The following is an 18,648-nucleotide window of genomic DNA, read 5'->3' on the forward strand; positions in this document are numbered from 1 at the left end:
CAAAAATGGCGTGCAGCGGTACTGTCATCGAACTTCTGTTATATTTTGTGGATTCAAGCCAGACCAAAGCAGGCGGCGAGAATGCCTTCCTTGGTGGAAAGGTCAGGCTACGCAGGGCCGGACTAGGTAAGTACTAGAGGGAGGGGTTACAGATGCGGGTCCAGGGGGCTAAGCCCCTTGGTGGGGGTTGCCCCCTTGAAGCTGAACGGTTTTTGATGTTTCTGGAGGGAAAGGAAGCCTCTCCTTGAACGAAAAAGGTAAATTCGACAGCAAGCTGTATAGGCAATGAAGAAGAATTGAGATTGTAAGGACTCATACTTTTCATCACAAAAATCTTTGAAGAAAAATGTCTTTCGAAAGGGGGTGAGAGGTGCGATTTCTCCTCGGATTTCATGATGATCCAGATGCAACCCCCTCCCCCCTTCCTCCTCCACAAAAAAAAGCGTTTGGGAGGTACATGCTTAAATCAGGGGGAGGGGGGTTGCGCAACCCCTGTACCCCCCCCCCCCCCTAGTCCGGCCCTGTCTATGTTGCTCTATGACTGTTCTGAATGTAGGCAAAGATCTTGAAATTTGTTCAAGATCTTTGAGTTTGATTGAGATCATTGACATTGTCGACATTGCCACGTCCGGCTGTCACTCGCTCAGTGTGACCTCGACTGGCTCGAGTCTGATCGAGTCTGCGTGTAGCCAAAACCGAAACTAGAAATGTGTTTTTCATCCCAGCAACGTGGACACGCTTGGCATAGATTCTAATTGTCGCTTCTTTGCATTAAGCTTGGATTTATTTTAGCGCCTGTAAACTTATCAACAATGGGTTAAATTCAGGAACTATGGCGGGGAGACGTGCCAGTTTGGGTCACTTGATCCTCATGTCAAAGTCGATCAAAGTCATGTTCGTTGGGGATTTTGTTATTATAGACTCTACCATCACACATACATGTACTTTAATTTCAATCCACCCAATAGTTTTTGAGAAAATGGGTTTAAAAGATTTAGCTCTGGAAATGTGAAATTGTGCAAGTATATATTCATGTGTGGGAGTTGAATGTGTATGAGTGCAGGGGCGGATTAGGGGGGGGGGTTACAGGGGTTCCGGAACCCCCCTCCCCCCCCCCCCCCCCCCCCGTGCTGTAAAAAAATTTAAAAAAAATTAATACTAACTTTAAAAGAAATAATGAGTGGCTGCTGACATCAGTTGATCATGTTTAAAATCAAGGATAAGCCATAAATTGTTCATATAATTGCTAAAACTCTTCAGCTTCTGGGGGGCTAAGCCCCCCAGACCCCCCGACGGGGCCCATGTACCCCACAAGGGGTCTACCCCTGGACCCCAGGTTGTAACCCCCACCCCTTCTGGCTTAACTGCTCCGCCCCTGCTGAGTGAATATTCCTGTGAGTGTCTGTATGAGAGAGAGCGAGAGAAAAACAATGAAAACAACATTCTTGTTACTGATTACAAATCATGAATCGATATGTATTTCTATGTGTGTATGAAAGAGAATTAAAACAAAATAATAAAAAAGTGCAACAGTTGTCACTTTGTGTTGAATAAACAATAGATCCAGAGGAGCGAATAACTGTGCGGTTGTGTTTACTTTGACACGTGCTTTCTGTACCTGCAACTTTTACCGTGACCGTGACCGTGATTTGCCACTGGTGTTCGTGATCGTGAAAACAAAAATCAAGGTAACTGTGATCGTGAAAGCTAAAATGTTCCTTCCCGTGATCGTGATGATACCCCCCCATTTGGGGCCCTCTGTTTTATTTTGTCTTTCAGACTGATTCGCTTGCACGTGCTTTGTTGTGTGTGTGTGTGTGTGTGTGTGTGTGTGTGTGTGTGTGTGTGTGTGTGTGTGTGTGTGTGTGTGTGTGTGTGTGTGTGTGTGTGTGTGTGTGTGTGTGCGTGTGTGTGTGTGTGTGTGTGTGTGTGCGTGTGTGTGTGTGTGTGTGTGTGTGTGTGTGTGTGTGTGTGTGTGCGTGCGTGCGTGTGTGTGTGTGTGTGTGTGTGTGTGTGTGTGTGTGTGTGTGCAGTGGGTGTATGTGTGTGTGTGTGTGTGTGTGTGTGTGTGTGTGTGTGTGTGTGTGTGTGTGTGTGTGTGTCTGTCTGTCTGTCTGTCTGTCTGTCTGTCTGTCTGTCTGTCTGTCTACCTTTGCATGCGCATGCACCTATGCCTGTGTACCTGCGTCTCTCTGTTAGTTTCTTCGTGTCTGTGTGTTCTTAAAAATAATCAGTCGACCCCTTGCACGGTTAGCGTTCACCGTTGACGTCCTCAAAGTTAGCAGTAGTCGATTTATTTATCACACTTTAATGCACTGTAAGAGTCAAGATCATAAACAGAAACACCCCACATTCTAAAAACAGCAGAGCTGCATCGAACAGGCTACATAATCTGTGGTAATCCATAATTAGTAACAAGTCATCCGAAATAGCTATCGTATGCAAAACACCTGCTAGGTCACGAGCGTTCATGTTGATATCTGGTTACGCACGGTGAAATAAGTCGAATAAAGAGATAATTGTGACGCAAAGATTGTAAAATTATCATTTCACGTCTTCATTTGCAGAGACCGTTATGAGTGTCACTAACATATATGACAGTGCACAAGAAAAGGGGTATACAGTACGATTTTAAAACACAGGAACTACAGATAGCAAAGGCTGCTATGTAACATGAAAGAAACAACAGTCAGATTCATTTTATGTTTCAGAGTTTTGGAAATGTGAAGTTCCTGATACATGTATGTGCACAGAGGCCAGGGCCGAGACGCACGAGAAAGTTACCAACCGGGAGAGAGTCAGCCGCGGTGTTGGATTGGTTGAAATTGTGGTTTGTTGTGATTTCAACCAATCAGACCCCACAGCATGTTCTCACCCGTTTGGGTGGCACCCACTTTCGCTTCGTGCACCTCACTCCTGGCACCCAGATTCGTGGGAATTCAGCTCACAATGCCATGGAACTTGCACAAACTGTGCACCGGCACACAGATTCGTGGGAATTCAGCTCACAATGCCATGGAACTTGCACAAACTGTGCACCGGCACACAGATTCGTGGGAATTCAGCTCACAATGCCATGGAACTTGCACAAACTGTGCACCAGCACACAGATTCGTGGGAATTCAGCTCACAATGCCATAGAACTTGCACAAACTGTGCACCGGCACACAGATTTGCAAACAAAAATAAGCTGTCCAGTTTATGTTACTTTGCAAAATTATTTGGTTCGTACATAGGGGAAGGTTGCCTAATATGCAAAACTGCCTAATAAGGACCACCTTCTGTTCTGACAAACTATAACGGTGCTAGAGCGCTCAAAACAATTTCATTCGCTGTATTCACCCTCTCTGGATACCTTGCACATGTCAAAACAGTTGCAGAAACACAAACCTCAAACCCGGTTAGGCTTTTTCTCTTGTTTGCCCTTTTGGCAGCGTTCGCTCTAAATTTGACGCCTAAACCGGACTAGTTTCTGTCCACAGCCAAATCTGTTATCACACACAAATTGCTAAATATGACAGCTAAGACTGTATTTGTTACATTTTAGCAGTGTTGACCCTGAATATCTACTGCAAACAAACAATAATAGGAAAATCTCAAAAGACGTGCGTGTCGCCTAAAATAGACCACCTTCAACAAATCAAAGAAAATAAAAGCTGAAGTCTAAATTATGAACATATTTTCATTCATGATAAATCTTGCTAAAAATAACCTATAACTAGCCCTCGAGCTTTCAAAAAAATATATCAAATAGACTTCTTTTCGTGGAAGTCGATGATTTCATTTATTTTCACTCTGTTTTTTATAACTTTAGGCGCCAAGGCGCGTAATATTTGTGATATTTGTAATTAATATTTCTAATTAATATTTGTAATATTTCATTTGTGAAATTTTCTGAATTTAATTTTTGCTGAATGTCTATCAAAGCTAATTCACTCTAATTAGGCATAACGCCGGTTAACCTGAGAGAGAAGGACTACCAAACACAAAATGAAACTTCTTCGCAAGAAAACCAGCATGAAACAAAAAGTGGTCCATATTAGGAGCCCTTCCTCTAACTCGAAATAAAAGTGTGTCGTGCGACCTATGTCCATTTTTCCAACACGCTGTGATAAATGTACTTTAGCAAAGCAATTCCCTCGATCTCGATTAAAACATGCTGAATTAAAATGACTGTGTAAATGAGCGTTTAATCAGCTGATGTTATTAGAAAGAACTCTGCTATAGCTACTGGTACTGACGGTTCCACGACAGCACAGTTGATAACCCAGATGACTGACTTTCTAAACTGTGAACTTAGTACATGTAGTCGTTTAAACAAAAATTACTTGACTCGATCCGTCGGCAGTTTTGAAAATGTAATGCTGGGATATAAGAACGGCACACAGTGTGTGGTACCGTGTGTGCGTGTGTGTGTGTGTGCATGTGTGTGTGTGTGTGTGTGTGTCAGTGTGAGTTTGTGTGTGTGTGTGTGTGTGTGCGCGCGCGCACGTGTGTGTGTGTGTTTCTGTGTGTGTGTGTGTGTCTCTGTGTGTGTGTGTGTGAGAGAGAGAGAGAGAGAGAGAGAGAGAGAGAGAGAGAGAGAGAGAGAGAGAGAGAGAGAGAAAACAAGAAAAAGAACAAGAACAATTCTTTATTTAACGAGGGTAATAGCAGGGGTGTACCTTAACTTTTTTTGCTACCGGCAAAAATTGAACCGGCCTCCCAAAATCTCATACGGCCGGGATTTCTTACAACCGCCCCAGTGGCTCGTCGCGTGCTAACCACATACACAAAAGATGTACATTCATACTTAGTATGCATACATGTGGATTTGCACTACTAATAACTACCACAAACACACACAAAACTTGATGACTCTTCTTCTTCTTCTTCTTCTACGTTCCCGGGTATGGCCATGTTGGGTTTGATGCGTGCATGCCTGGTTTTCTCCTGTAGATGGGTGTCGGCACAGAAGGTCTGCCCGCTGTCCTCAGCCAACATGCTCCGTCTTCATGGCAGCTCAAATTTTTTATCGAGGTTCTCTCCTCTAGATCCGCCGTGTTTCGCCTAGGGGCTTGCGCTGCCTGGTTGATATAGGGTCACCTCGTAGAGGATGTGGTCATAGACCACGCACGGTCGGTCTTGGGATAGGGAAACGTTATGCTAGTCCGGAGGGATTACGCCACAATGGCCACCTCGCGAAGACCCAGGGTCCTAGACTAGGGAGGTCCAAGGGGGAGCACCGGGAGGGCTACCCCTCTACCCGCACCTCCAACACAATCCCTTCCCCTGGTAGCTTCATCCCCAAGGAGGAAACAGAGCTACCTGCAACACCCCTACTTGATGACTAAAATGCTATATTTTAATATATAATGATAATTAACCTTGTTTTAATAAAGAATTAAAAATAAAAGCCGCCACAAAGAAACAAGAAATCAAAACAACATTCACACCCAGTCACACACTAAACCTCACTAAAAGTTACCCCCTTTGTGTACCCCCTACCACACAATTTACAAAGTAATCCCAGCGAAGCTGGAGGTATCCCGTGAACGCTATACTGTAATCGATTTGAGAAATGTGCATACCGAATAATACATGATAAAGAAGGATTCTTTGTGCCCGAAAATGGGCCACAGTTGGAGATGGAAGTTCACCAAAAATTGGGACCATACTAACAAAAATACGGTGGGTAAAATTGGCGCCCCCATTTTTTGAGCAAACGCCACCCAAGGCCGCTTTGGACGGGTAGAAATTCCGTAGTTTCCAAGTCTATGGATAAAGCTCGCGTAAGAAGAATACGTCACGGTCGAAAGTCTTTGACGTCAATTAATGCATCATGACGTCATGCCTCCCTGTAGTCTTACTCTCTCGCGCTGTGTGTGTTTGTGTTCATTTTGTGTACATGTGTTAGTGTTACTGTTTGTATGTGTGTGTGTGTGTGTGTGTGTGTGTGTGTGTGTGTGTATTTGTGTGTGTGTGTGTGTGCGCACGCGTGCATGCGTCTGTACTCGTGTGTGTGTGTGAGTGTGTGTGTGGTATGTGTGTGTGTGTGTGTGTGTGTGTGTGTGTGTATTTGTGTGTGTGTATGTGTGTGTGTGCGCACGCGTGCATGAGTCTGTACTCGTGTGTGTGTGTGAGTGTGTGTGTGTGTGTGTGTATTTGTGTGTGTGTGTGTGTGCGCACGCGTGCATGAGTCTGTACTCGTGTGTGTGTGAGTGTGTGTGGGGTGTGTGTGTGTGTGTATTTGTGTGTGTGTGTGTGTGTGTGTGCGCGCACGCGTGCATGAGTCTGTAATCGTGTGTGTGTGTGTGAGGAGGTATTGCACCTCGCTCATAGCGGATTGAAAGTATGTCAAATACACGGCTGAGTAGCCGTGGGTAAGTATACTTCGATACTTCGAAAGTGTACCTTGGCCGGGCTGTCTGCGGAGCATCCGCCTACCGGCTTGCACATCTCGTCTCTACAATGCACTTTGAAAGTGGACTCTGGTCCAGCTGACAGCCTCCGACACTCGCAGCCAATCAAAAACTCAGTGCAGAGCGTCTGCAGAGCAACTGACACGCCCCCTTGACGACAATGCCCCCTCCCCCCCAGCCGCCCTCCCCTTTCCACCGTCCGTCCTACAAAATAAAAGCAAAACAAAGTTACTCTTTGTCAGATCATAGATATATATATTAGACAGGATCGCCAACTCCGCGCGTGCGCTAGGGCGCCAAGTTGCCGAAATAATTGTGCCGCCCAGTTCGTTTTGTTTACAGGAAAATCAAGAAAAACAAAAACAAGAGTGAGACATGTTTAGCATGAACATATGTTACAGGCATTAAGTGAAACCAGGCATTACGCGTAATGCCTGAAATGTTTAGGCATTACGCGTAATGCCTGTGACCACTAGGCATTACACGTAATGCCTAAAAATTCCAGGCATTACACGTAATGCCTGAAATTTGACTCTCAAAATTACGCTTATTGCCTGAAGCAATTCAGGCAATACACATTACCTCTTGGATGACGGTGAAAACATTTTTTAAGGACAAAGTGTTGACAAAATTTCATGGTGTAAATATAGTAACTGACATTCAATCAAGTGAGCTTTGAAATGAATGCACATTTTATTTTGCGATTATGAGTGATGGTTCGCAATGCAAAATAATAATTATATTTCTGACATAGTGTTCACCACAGTTGAATTTCACATAAGTGTGAGTGCATGTCACAATGGAAAGTCTAGGTCCAATATTTCCAGTCGAGTTTTCACCAGTTGCTTATTCGTCACCATGGAGGATAATGAAAAAGAACAAATGTTTACTCGACGTTTGTTTGAACATTATGAAAAGGACGGCAGAAAGTTGCTCCCGAAAGCTGTGTACTTCAGAACAACCAAAGAAGTAAAAGCTGCCTTCCAGAAAACAACAAAGTCACGTCATGAATATCATCTCTTGGGAAAGTAAGTGATGTGTGGTGTTTGTCAAAAACAGATTTGAGTGTTGGTATTCAGCTCTACGTCTATCGTGAAACAATACTGAAACCGGGTTATCTCTAATGCTGTCTCTGATAGAGTAATTGACACATAATTATAATGTCAAAGGGAGGTAACAAAAAAATACTCTGACTGTATCGTTCTTGCTGGAACACAAACAGCTAATAAGAAAATTGCGTTGTGTTATCTCACATACCGGGGCTGTTGAAAGCTACGATATCAAATTATTATTAATGTTCGCTTGAGAAACACTGTGTAAACGGTGGGTTTTTTTTCTCATCAGAAAGATTATAAGATGTTTGGTGGCTTGTTGAGAGACCAGCTTTTTTGTTGGTCCAAGGGGACCATATCGTCTTTTGTTTCATCTTTATCGACCAAGGCCGAAGGCCGCGGTTGATAAATATGAGACAAAAGGCGATATGCTCCCCGAGGACCAACAAAAAATTGCTAGTCTGACGACAAGCCACCAAACATCGTTTTTGTCATCATTTTGGTTGTGCAACAAAATGCACAATAACCCACAGGGAGACGAATTTTTAGAATCCAACTCCGGGCCACAAAGCATCGTCACAGTAGCTCGAGATAACACGTCAACCTTGTTTGTGACGTCAAACGTAGCTTGTTGACGCTTTTCTTCCAGTCTGAAAATGTACAGAGCTGCGATCATACGTGTGAGTTCAGTAAGTGTTGAGCATATTTCTTTTCTTTTCAAGTGTTTATGACTTTTCGTTGTGGATTTTGTGATTACAGAGATAAGTTGCAAATTGACCATGAGTCGCCACGGTAATTATCAACATTGATTGGGTCTTTGAGAGTGAATGCTTACAATCGTTGTCCTCGGAAACACAAATCCAAAGCCGCGATGGTTCCACATATCAAACAATCAGCCTGATTGGCTTTTACTTTGACAATCCACGTTTCACCTGAAAGCTCAAACCCATTCACCACCTCGATTTATTGCATGGGGAACATGAGATTTATTTCCCAGGTGTTTGTGAATGAAAACTCGTGAAAATGATGACAAATGTTATTATTGTTCGACGTAAGTTGTTCACGATCTTTAGTAGTTTGAATGTAGCGCTCGGGTACATTGACATGTTGTTGTTGTTTTAGCAAGATGAATTCAATCTGGACCCTGTCCTACGTGAACCCCACTTTACAAATCTTTGTGCGCAGAGTGTCTGAAGAAGAAGAAACGAGCGAGAGTCAAAGGTGTTGTTGTTCGACCGATTCTATCAAACGATATGCAGGCATTACACGTAATGCCTGGTTTCATTTAATGCCTGTAACAGGTTTCAGGCATTACGTGTAATGCCTGACAATGATTTTCAGGCATTACACGTAATGCCTGGTATTTTTAGGCATTACGTGTAATGCCTAGTGGTCACAGGCATTACGCGTAATGCCTGAACATTTCAGGCATTACGCGTAATGCCTGGTTTCACTTAATGCCTGTAACATATATACGTATACTTTTCAGGGCCGGACTACCGGGGGGGTTATGGGGGTTGCGCAACCCCCCCCCCCCCCCCTAGCCTAAACATGTACCTCACTTATTTAAAACATTTTTTATTATTGTTTATTTTATGCCGTTTCATGCAAGGAGCGACCATTTTGCTATCTCAGAATATGACCTACCCATCAGCTTCAGGGGGCTTCGCCCCCTGACCCCCACTGGCAACCCCCCCCCCTCCTCTTAGCCTAGTCCGGCCCTGCTTTTTAGAAGGGATATACCGTTACATTTCTTCTGCTGGGGCAAAACATTTTAATATGCAATGTTTTGTAATGGTTTCCCAGTGAAAAGACGACGCAAGGGAGTTAACTACCGTAACCGCGATTGAATGCACAAACATTTTTTCCTTTTAATTAAATTATGTGTGGTTGCGTGCCAACGCACACAAAAACACCAGTCATAGATGAATGTCTTACTCTTCATATTTAATTGAACTTTTTAAGGTATATGTCATACATGCACCATATCTCGCAAAACGAACTGTGTTGTATATATGTGTGTGTTTTTTGTTGTTTTTTAAACACGCACGGTATCGAACAATATTCTCTAGCCCCTAATAGGCAAAGTACCTGTGGGACATGTCACATGAAGCACCATTTATTGATTGAGACTTCAGAGGCATGATTTGAACTATTAGGCCTAAAAAAAAAATAGGTGTGGTTACGGTAACCCGACCTACCCTATTTTTAGGGGCCGACCCTATAACTTTTTATTACATTTGTAAAAAAAAAAAAAATTTAAAAAAAAAAGAGTGCAGAAAACGCAATGAAAGCGAAAGCGCTCGAGTCGCACACTTATTTCCCTGTCAAGTAGGTTTAATTTGTACACATTAGAAAAAAAAAGTTAACAAAAAAATAATTGCCTAGCCTACCTTCCTACCCTATTTTTTTGGGCTATGTTACCTTAACCACACCTATTTTTTGTGTGTGTGTGTGTGTGCCTTAGTTCAGAGTCTTAGCAGTTCTCAGAAAATATCAGTTATCACATGCTTTACTGGGGATGGCCAAATCTCAGAATTTTACTTCGTCAGCTGGGCGGTAAAAATCAAGGGTCTGCCAAACCCGGCACATGCAGTAGGCAGCCCAGAGATCCCTAAGTATACCTCTCCCAAAGATGGTACTTTTCGGCAAGATTTACAGTTTCAAGCTGTTAGGACAACTTCTTTGAACATGTGATTTTATAGAGTTTTTTTGGGGGAAACTGAAAGGTAGCCTCGTCAGGGGACAACTATTCAAACCCATATCCTCATCATCTTGTTTCTCGATTGAGAATAATCATTTATAGATGACTATTATTCATTTCCCTTGTTGGGGTGTACTTGCATGTACTGGTGGTTGATTACCCAAATGTCCTCTCAGTGATTGAGGCTTATATGAGGCTCAGTGATTATAAATGTCACTGTTTCTTTAACGGGTTTATTCCGTTCTTTTATGTGTACTAATGGTACAGGTAGATATGGGGAGTGGTGTAGTTGTTTGTTCAACCCATCTCATTATTTTGTTTCTCCACAAACAGATAATCATTTATGTATGATTTGTAGTGTACCTCATAAGATCTGAGTGTTATAATCACAGTAGCTTTGATAGTAGAGGCTGAGCGTTTCCAATGAAGGTAAACGTATTGTAGAGATCGGTAGTCAAAGCTGTTTTGCCTGTCGGTGATGAGAAGGTCATATATATATTGCCCTTGGTTGGGCTGTTGCTCTCCTAATGTGAGGCAGATTAAGTTGAAGTACCTCTCAGTGATTGAGGATTTCGTTGTATGTGTACCTCACACATTCTGAGGGTTATGATCACAGTAGCTTTGATAGTAGGGGCTGAGCGTTCCCAATGAAGGTGAACGTATTGTAGAGATCGGTAGTCAAGGCTGTTTTGCCTGTCGGTGATGAGAAGATCGTATATATTGCCCTTGGTTGGGCTGTTGCTCTCTTAATGTGAGGCAGATTGAGTTGAAGCACCTCTCAGTAATTGAGGGTTTCGTTGTATGTGTACCTCACAAATTCGGAGGGTTTTGATCACAGTAGCTGTGAAAGTGGGGACTGAGCGTTCCCACTGGCAAGTAGTATGTATGTAAGTTTCTATTTGTGTCCCCAGAATAAGTTTCTATTTGGGACAAGTAGTTGACTGCGTGTTTAAGTAGATAGTTTGGTCAGAGTTGATCTGAGGTCTTATTGGCGGGTAACAGTTCCCGCTCATGGGTTGGCTGGTTCGTGTAAGTAGGGGATAAGTGTGTGTCACTCAACGTCCATGTGGTTGGGGGTGGCGTTAGCGATTGGTGTAGCCTCTTAGCCTTAGGCTTGGTGGGCGGAGTTATTGTGGCGGTGATTGTTGGGCGCGAAACTGCGTCCCTCGACCCTGTCCGTTGCGGTTGGGTAACCGTGTTACGTGTCAATTCTTCCGTGTACTTAGCACTGGTAATCAGTGTAAGATTAAGGTAAACTGCTCCCCGCACCCCCCAAGCCAGAGAACAAGTTAGTTTCTATCCCCCCCCCCTTCCACCCTCCGTGTCCGTGTGCATGATACTGCAAGCCCACGGCACGATACTTTGTCTGCTTGTCATGAACTAGTTATGAAAATTGAATTACACACAATCAAAAGAACATTTGAGGACAAAGAAACAAACCTGAATCAATTTCCAGCCCTTCTTCGTAGTCACAGTCAGAGCCACACGTCTCTTCTGCCTGCGATTTTGATTCCAAATTGTCCATCGGGCTTTCATTGTCATGATGCCGTCTTCGCTTTGAGTCAAGTTCAACCTGAACAGTTTTAGGACGTCCTCGTTTTCCAGTGAGAACCTTAATTTTGACAGACGGAATTGCTTCGAATCTCTTCGCGCGCGGCATTATCACGTCAAGCTTTTTTCATCACCGGAACTGATCGCGTCCGGTAATGGCGACGTAAATTCTTGATTGGAAATTAATAGTAAACGATCGATGAAACAAAAAACGGGATCCAAGAGACACAAAAGCTCAAAAGATCAAAATGTAAACTGTATGCTTTGCTAGTTTGGCTTTATTTTCGATTTTGCTCCATTCACTGAGTTATCCGAACGGCGGCAGTGCGGAACCGCAGTATCCATCGCTATATATAGCTTCAGCGCGGCTACAGGGGCCTATCATCGCAAAGCAACCCGAAGACTGAGCTACACAGCCTGCTCAGAGTACGTTCTCCGAGTACAAAGTACCCTTCTCACACGGCTGTCCAGCCTGTATTCAAACATACTTTGTAACCGCTATGAGCGAAGTGCAATGGGTGTGCGTGTGAATGTGTGTGTGTGTGTGCGTGCATACGTGTATGTGTGTGCGTGTATGTGTGTTTGTTTGTAAAGGTGTGTATGTCCGTCTGTCCATATGTGCGTATGGGTGTGTGTTTTGTGTGTATGAAGTTTTTGTGAGAGTGAGTGAGTGCGTGTGAGTGAGTGTGTGTATGTGTGCGTGTGTGACTTGGGGTGTGTGTGTGTGTGTGTGTCTGTGGGTGTGTACGTGCCTACATGCGCGCGTATGTACATGTGTGTGGGTGTGGGTCTGTTTGTATAAGAGAGAAAGAGAGAGAGAAAGAGAGAGAGCGAGAAAGAGAGAGAGAGAGTGGGTGGGTGGGTGTGTGTTTGTGCGTGTGCGTAAGTGTATGTATGTGTGTTTGTTTGTAAAGGTGTGTATGTCCGTCTGTCTATATGTGCGTATGGGGGTGTGTTTTGTGTGTATGAAGTGTGTGTGAGAGAGTGAGTGAGTGCGTGTGAGTGAGTGTGTATGTGTGTACGTGTGTAACTTGGGGTATGTGTGTGTGTGTGTGTGTGTGTGTGTGTGTGTGTGTGTGTGTGTGTGTGTTCGTGTGCGTGTGTGTGTGTGTTTGAGAGAGAGAGAGAGAGAGAGAGAGAGAGAGAGAGGTTTGTCTTTCGCTGGGGTATGCAGTGCCTTGGCGTTGCACATCTACTTAATTTACTATGGAACTTTACTTACCACATAAACACACACTTGAAACAAACGAGTAAAAGCTGACTACAAATTTTTCCCAGCGAAGCTGGAGGTATCCCGTGAACGCTATACTGTAATCGATTTGAGAAATGTGCATACCGAATAATACATGATAAAGAAGGATTCTTTGTGCCCGAAAATGGGCCACAGTTGGAGATGGAAGTTCACCAAAAATTGGGACCATACTAACAAAAATACGGTGGGTAAAATTGGCGCCCCCATTTTTTGAGCAAACGCCACCCAAGGCCGCTTTGGACGGGTAGAAATTCCGTAGTTTCCAAGTCTATGGATAAAGCTCGCGTAAGAAGAATACGTCACGGTCGAAAGTCTTTGACGTCAATTAATGCATCATGACGTCATGCCTCCCTGTAGTCTTTCTCTCTCGCGCGGTGTGTGTGTTTGTGTTCATTTTGTGCACATGTGTTAGTGTTACTGTTTGTGTGTGTGTGTGTGTGTGTGTGTGTGTATGTGTGTGTGTATTTGTGTGTGTGTGCGCACGCGTGCATGAGTCTGTACTCGTGTGTGTGTGGTGTGTTAGTGTGTGTGTGTGTATTTGTGTGTGCGCACGCGTGCATTAGTCTGTACTCGTGTGTGTGTGAGTGTATGTGTGGTGTGTGTGTGTGTGTGTGTATTTGTGTGTGTGTGTAAGTGTGTGTGTGGTGTGTGTGTGTGTGTGTATTTGTGTGTGCGCACGCGTGCATGAGTCTACTCGTGTGTGTGTGAGTGTGTGTGTGTGTGTGTTTGTGTGTGTGTGTGTGTGCGCACGCGTGCATGAGTCTGTACTCGTGTGTGTGTGAGTGTGTATTTGTGTGTGTGTGCACGCGTGCATGAGTCTGTACTCGTGTGTGTGTGAGTGTGTGTGGGGTTTGTGTGTGTGTGTGTGTATCTGTGTGTGTGTATTTGTGTGTGCGCACGCGTGCATGAGTCTACTCGTGTGTGTGTGTGTGTGGTGTGTGTGTGTGTGCATACGTGTATGTGTGTGCGTGTATTTGTTTGTAAAGGTGTGTATGTCTGTCTGTCCATATGTGCGTATGGGTGTGTGTTTTGTATGTATGAAGTTTTTGTGAGAGAGTGAGTGAGTGCGTGTGAGTGAGTGTGTGTATGTGTGCGTGTGTGACTTGGGGTGTGTGTGAGTGTGTGTGTGTTTGTGTGTGTGTGCGTGTGTGTGTGTGTGTGTGTGTTTGAGAGAGAGAGAGAGAGAGAGAGAGAGAGAGAGAGAGAGAGAGAGGTTTGTCTTTCGCTGGGGTATGCAGTGCCTTGGCGTTGCACATCTACTTAATTTCTAAGTTGTTTTCTTGTTTTGTTTCTTTTTCTTTATGTCTGTGTTATTAATATTACTGTTAGATTAAGCAGAAGTATAAAAGTTGCATACCAGCCAAATTTACCACAGCTTAAGTCATAAATAATCAAAAGCATTATATTTCATTTATATTTCCTAATAAAAACAAACAGATGTTCAGATTTCCTGATCCTAGAATTGTTTACAGGAGATCTTTATGCTTTTGATTCAGAAGAGTTGTTATGTTATATGTTATATGAAGTCTTATATCGCGCGCGTATCTCCAGACTCGGACTCAAGGCGCAGGGATCTATTTATGCAATGTGAGATGGAATTTTTTTACACAATACATCACGCATTCACATCGACCAGCAGATCGCAGCCATTTCGGCGCATATCCTGCTTTTTACGGCCTATTATTCCAAGTCACACGGGTAATTTGGTGAACATTTTTTATCTATGCCTATACAATTTTGCCAGGAAAGACCCTTTTGTCTATCGTGGGATCTTTAACGTGCACACCCCAATGTAGTGTACACGAAGGGACCTCGGTTTTTTGTCTCATCCGAAACACTAGCACTTGAACCCACCACCTAGGTTAGGAAAGGGGGGAGAAAATTGCTAACGCCCTGACCCAGGGTCGAACTCGCAACCTCTCGCTTCCGAGCGCAAGTGCGTTACCACTCGGCCACCCAGTTGCAGAGTTGCACCCCTTATCCTATTGTTGAAGGTCTGTCTTTTCTTCTTTATCACATTAGTATTGGATCGGTTTTTTTGTGTTACTTCCTTAGTTGAAGGGAAATAATTGACAGCGGTTGTACTGTCACTACTTGTACTAAGTTGGTCAGCAAAGCTGGTGTTAACATATTTTAGAAAACGCCAGAAACTGGATCAGTGGTACTTCTTCTTCTTCTTCGGCGTTCCAGGATCAGTGGTACAAAGCAGGCACATCAAAGGAAAGAGGGGGAATATGTTTGCTCTGGATGGGCGGTCAGATCAAAGGCAGATGCATTGTAAAAGCTGGTTGGCCTTGAGACCTGGGTCAATGACCGGTACTTGCAATCTGAACACAGCTGCCTGTCTAGACACTGACCTTCTTACCCAGGGTCAATCAGTGACCGAGTTTGTATCTGAGACTGAGGAAACTGTTTTACAACATGTGAAAGTCTCTGAAGGATTGGTCAGCGCAGGATAAGATAAGAGAGCGGTTGAAGTGAATAGCGCAAAGAGGGGGCCGGGGAGGGAGGGGGGAGGGGGTCCAGTGGTAGCTATTTTGACTGCTGATGCAATCGCCAGCGGCTCGTGGCACTGGAGGGGTGATGACACGGTCAAGTCAGGCGGATGTCTAGCCAATGTGTCTGGCCTTTGGATTGGTGGTAGTCCTGACCATAGACCAAATAGCCAAGAAGAGCGGGGTAGTAGTTGCGCTGAGAAGGATAGCACGCTTTTCTGTACCTCTCTTCGTTCCTAAATGCGAGGGGCCGCTACCTCGTAATCAGTCTAGGCGCAGTCCTAGCACGCGCCATCGCAGTCTTCGCACGTGCCAGTAAGAGGAGGGGCTTAGATAGCCGTTTGTGCAGTAACCATGTCGGTATCAATTAAGCTCCACCGCCGCTTCGGTCCTAGTGTGTTATTTTGACCTGCCATGCTGCGGTCAAGAACTTTCCCACCGTCGGTACCAGACTATCAAGTTTCCAAACTCCGGAAGACTCTGGACTCTGTGGAGAGAATTTCTCTCTGTGTATGGCTGAAGAGGTTTGATGTACAGATTTCCCTGTGTCACTGCTCAAACCAGGCCCGTTTTTATATTTAGTCAAGTTTTGACTAAATATTTTAACATCGAGGGGGAATCGAAACGAGGGTCGTGGTGTATGTGTGTCTGTCTGTGCGTGTGTGTGTGTGTGTGTGTGTAGAGCGATTCAGACTAAACTACTGGACCGATCTTTATGAAATTTGACATGAGAGTTTCTGGGTATGAAATCCCCGAACGTTTTTTTCATTTTTTTGATAAATGTCTTTGATGACGTCATATCCGGCTTTTCGTGAAAGTTGAGGCGGCACTGTCACGCCCTCATTTTTCAACCAAATTGGTTGAAATTTTGGTCAAGTAATCTCCGACAAAGCGCGAACTTCGGTATTGCATTTCAGCTTGGTGGCTTAAAAATTAATTGATGACTTTGGTCATTAAAAATCTGAAAATTGTAAAAAAAAATAAAAATTTATAAAACGATCCAAATTTACGTTTATCTTATTTTCCATCATTTGCTGATTCCAAAAACATATAAATATGTTATATTCGGATTAAAAACAAGCTCTGAAAATTAAATATATAAAAATTATTATCAAAATTAAAGTGTCCAAATCAATTTAAAAACACTTTCATCTTATTCCTTGTCGGTTCCTGATTCCAAAAACATATAGATATGATATGTTTGGATTAAAAACACGCTCAGAAAGTTAAAACAAAGAGAGGTACAGAAAAGCGTGCTATCCTTCTTAGCGCAACTACTACCCCGCTCTTCTTGTCAATTTCACTGCCTATGCCGTGAGCGGTGGACTACGAGTATACGGTCTTGCTGCGTTGCATTGCGTTCAGTTTCATTCTGTGAGTTCGACAGCTACTTGACTAAATATTGTATTTTCGCCTTACGCGACTTGTTTTTAACTTCGAGCACAGAAAGACTGATCAAAGTTTACTCAGCTGAAAGGTTGAAAGATACATATCTGACCAAGTGCAGGCTTTCTGAACTTTTTGAATCATTATGACTTATGCTCAGCAATAACAGACACACACACACACACACACACACACACTCACATCTTACTAAATCTACTTCAATTGAATTAGTTGACCTAAGTAACAGTTCAACACACACATAATGATTTTATTTACATTATTTTTGCATTCTCCGACAAATATGTCTGTGCTCAATATTGAAGTAATTATGCTCTATTATCTCGACTCGGTTACTTTGGAAGATATTGCTCCCGTTCAAAATCCTAAACATTCCTTCACATTCTTTAACAGCATGGAGTCATACATTGATATGGTAGGCGATCGTGGCTTTTGCAGAGCTACAATTGAAAAACTCTTATAAAACACAGTTACCATTTTACCGAAGTTTGCAAGAAATGTGTAACTTCACAACACTTATGAAAACTTCATTAAGTGCATTCACGACTCAAACACGACTCCAGAATTGTTTTCAATTACATCGGCAAAACAAAACAAGAAAAAAATCCCCAGCAAGCAAATTAAAACAAACCAAACCAAAACTGACATCGAAAAATGTGTTCACAGTGCTAGGAAAATGTGTTGACAGTTTTAAACTAGAAGTGAAGGGAAAAAAAGAGAGAGAGAGAGAGAGAGAGAGAGAGAGAGAGAGAGAGAGAGAGAGAGAGAGAGAGAGAGAGAGAGAGGGTTGTGGCATCTATATATATATACGACTTGTGTCTGTGTGTCTGTCTGTGTCTTCGCGATGCACGGCCAAAGTTCTCGATGGATCTGCTTCAAATTTGGTGGGCTTATTCACAGAGACCCCGGACACAACCTGATCGATGAGATATTTCAACACGTGCTCTCAGCGCGCAGCGCTGAACCGATTTTCGTTTTTCACTGCACGTTACTATTTTTAGATCTCCCTTCCTTCGTGCGCCGGCGTCAATCAATATTCCCGTTTGTACGTTACTATATTTAGAAGGTCACTGCATGTTACTATTTTTAGATCTCCCTTCCTTCGTGCGCCGGCGATGCCGGCGTACACCCGGCAAAGCCGGGTCCCCGGCGACGGCCGGGTATTCGGCTCTACTTCTTCCCGGCGAAGCGGGTAATCATCTAGTACATACATACATACATACATACATACATACATACATACATACATACATACATACATACATACAGAGACAAAGAGAGAGAAAGAGACAGAGAGACAGAGAAAAAGAGAGACAGAGAGAGAGACACACACAGAGAAACAGAGAGAGAGACAGAGAGAGACAGACAGACAGACAGGGAGAGAGACAGAGAGAGAGAGAGAGAGAAAGAGAGAGACAGAGAGAGAGAGAGAGAGAGAAAGAGAGAGAAAGAGAGGGAGGGGGGGAGACAGACAGAGCAAAACAAACGATTTCGTTCTGGCATCATTGTAAACTGAGTTCAATTATTTTTTTAAGAAAGAGGGAAACCCCTGCAGCTGCAGAGAGAGAGAGAGAGAGAGAGAGAGAGAGAGAGAGAGAGAGAGAGAGAGAGAGAGAGAGAGAGAGAGAGAAAGAGAGAGAGAGAGAGAGTGGAGAGAGAGAGACAATGACAATGACAATGACAAATTCTTGTCAAAAGAGAGAGAGAGAGAGAGAGAGAGAGAGAGAGAGAGAGAGAGAGGGGGGGACAGAGAGAGACAGAAAGAGACAAAGAGAGAGACATAGACACA

The sequence above is a fragment of the Littorina saxatilis genome, linkage group LG8, assembly GCF_037325665.1.
Source record: "Littorina saxatilis isolate snail1 linkage group LG8, US_GU_Lsax_2.0, whole genome shotgun sequence".
In the NCBI taxonomy this organism is placed as follows: domain Eukaryota; kingdom Metazoa; phylum Mollusca; class Gastropoda; order Littorinimorpha; family Littorinidae; genus Littorina; species Littorina saxatilis.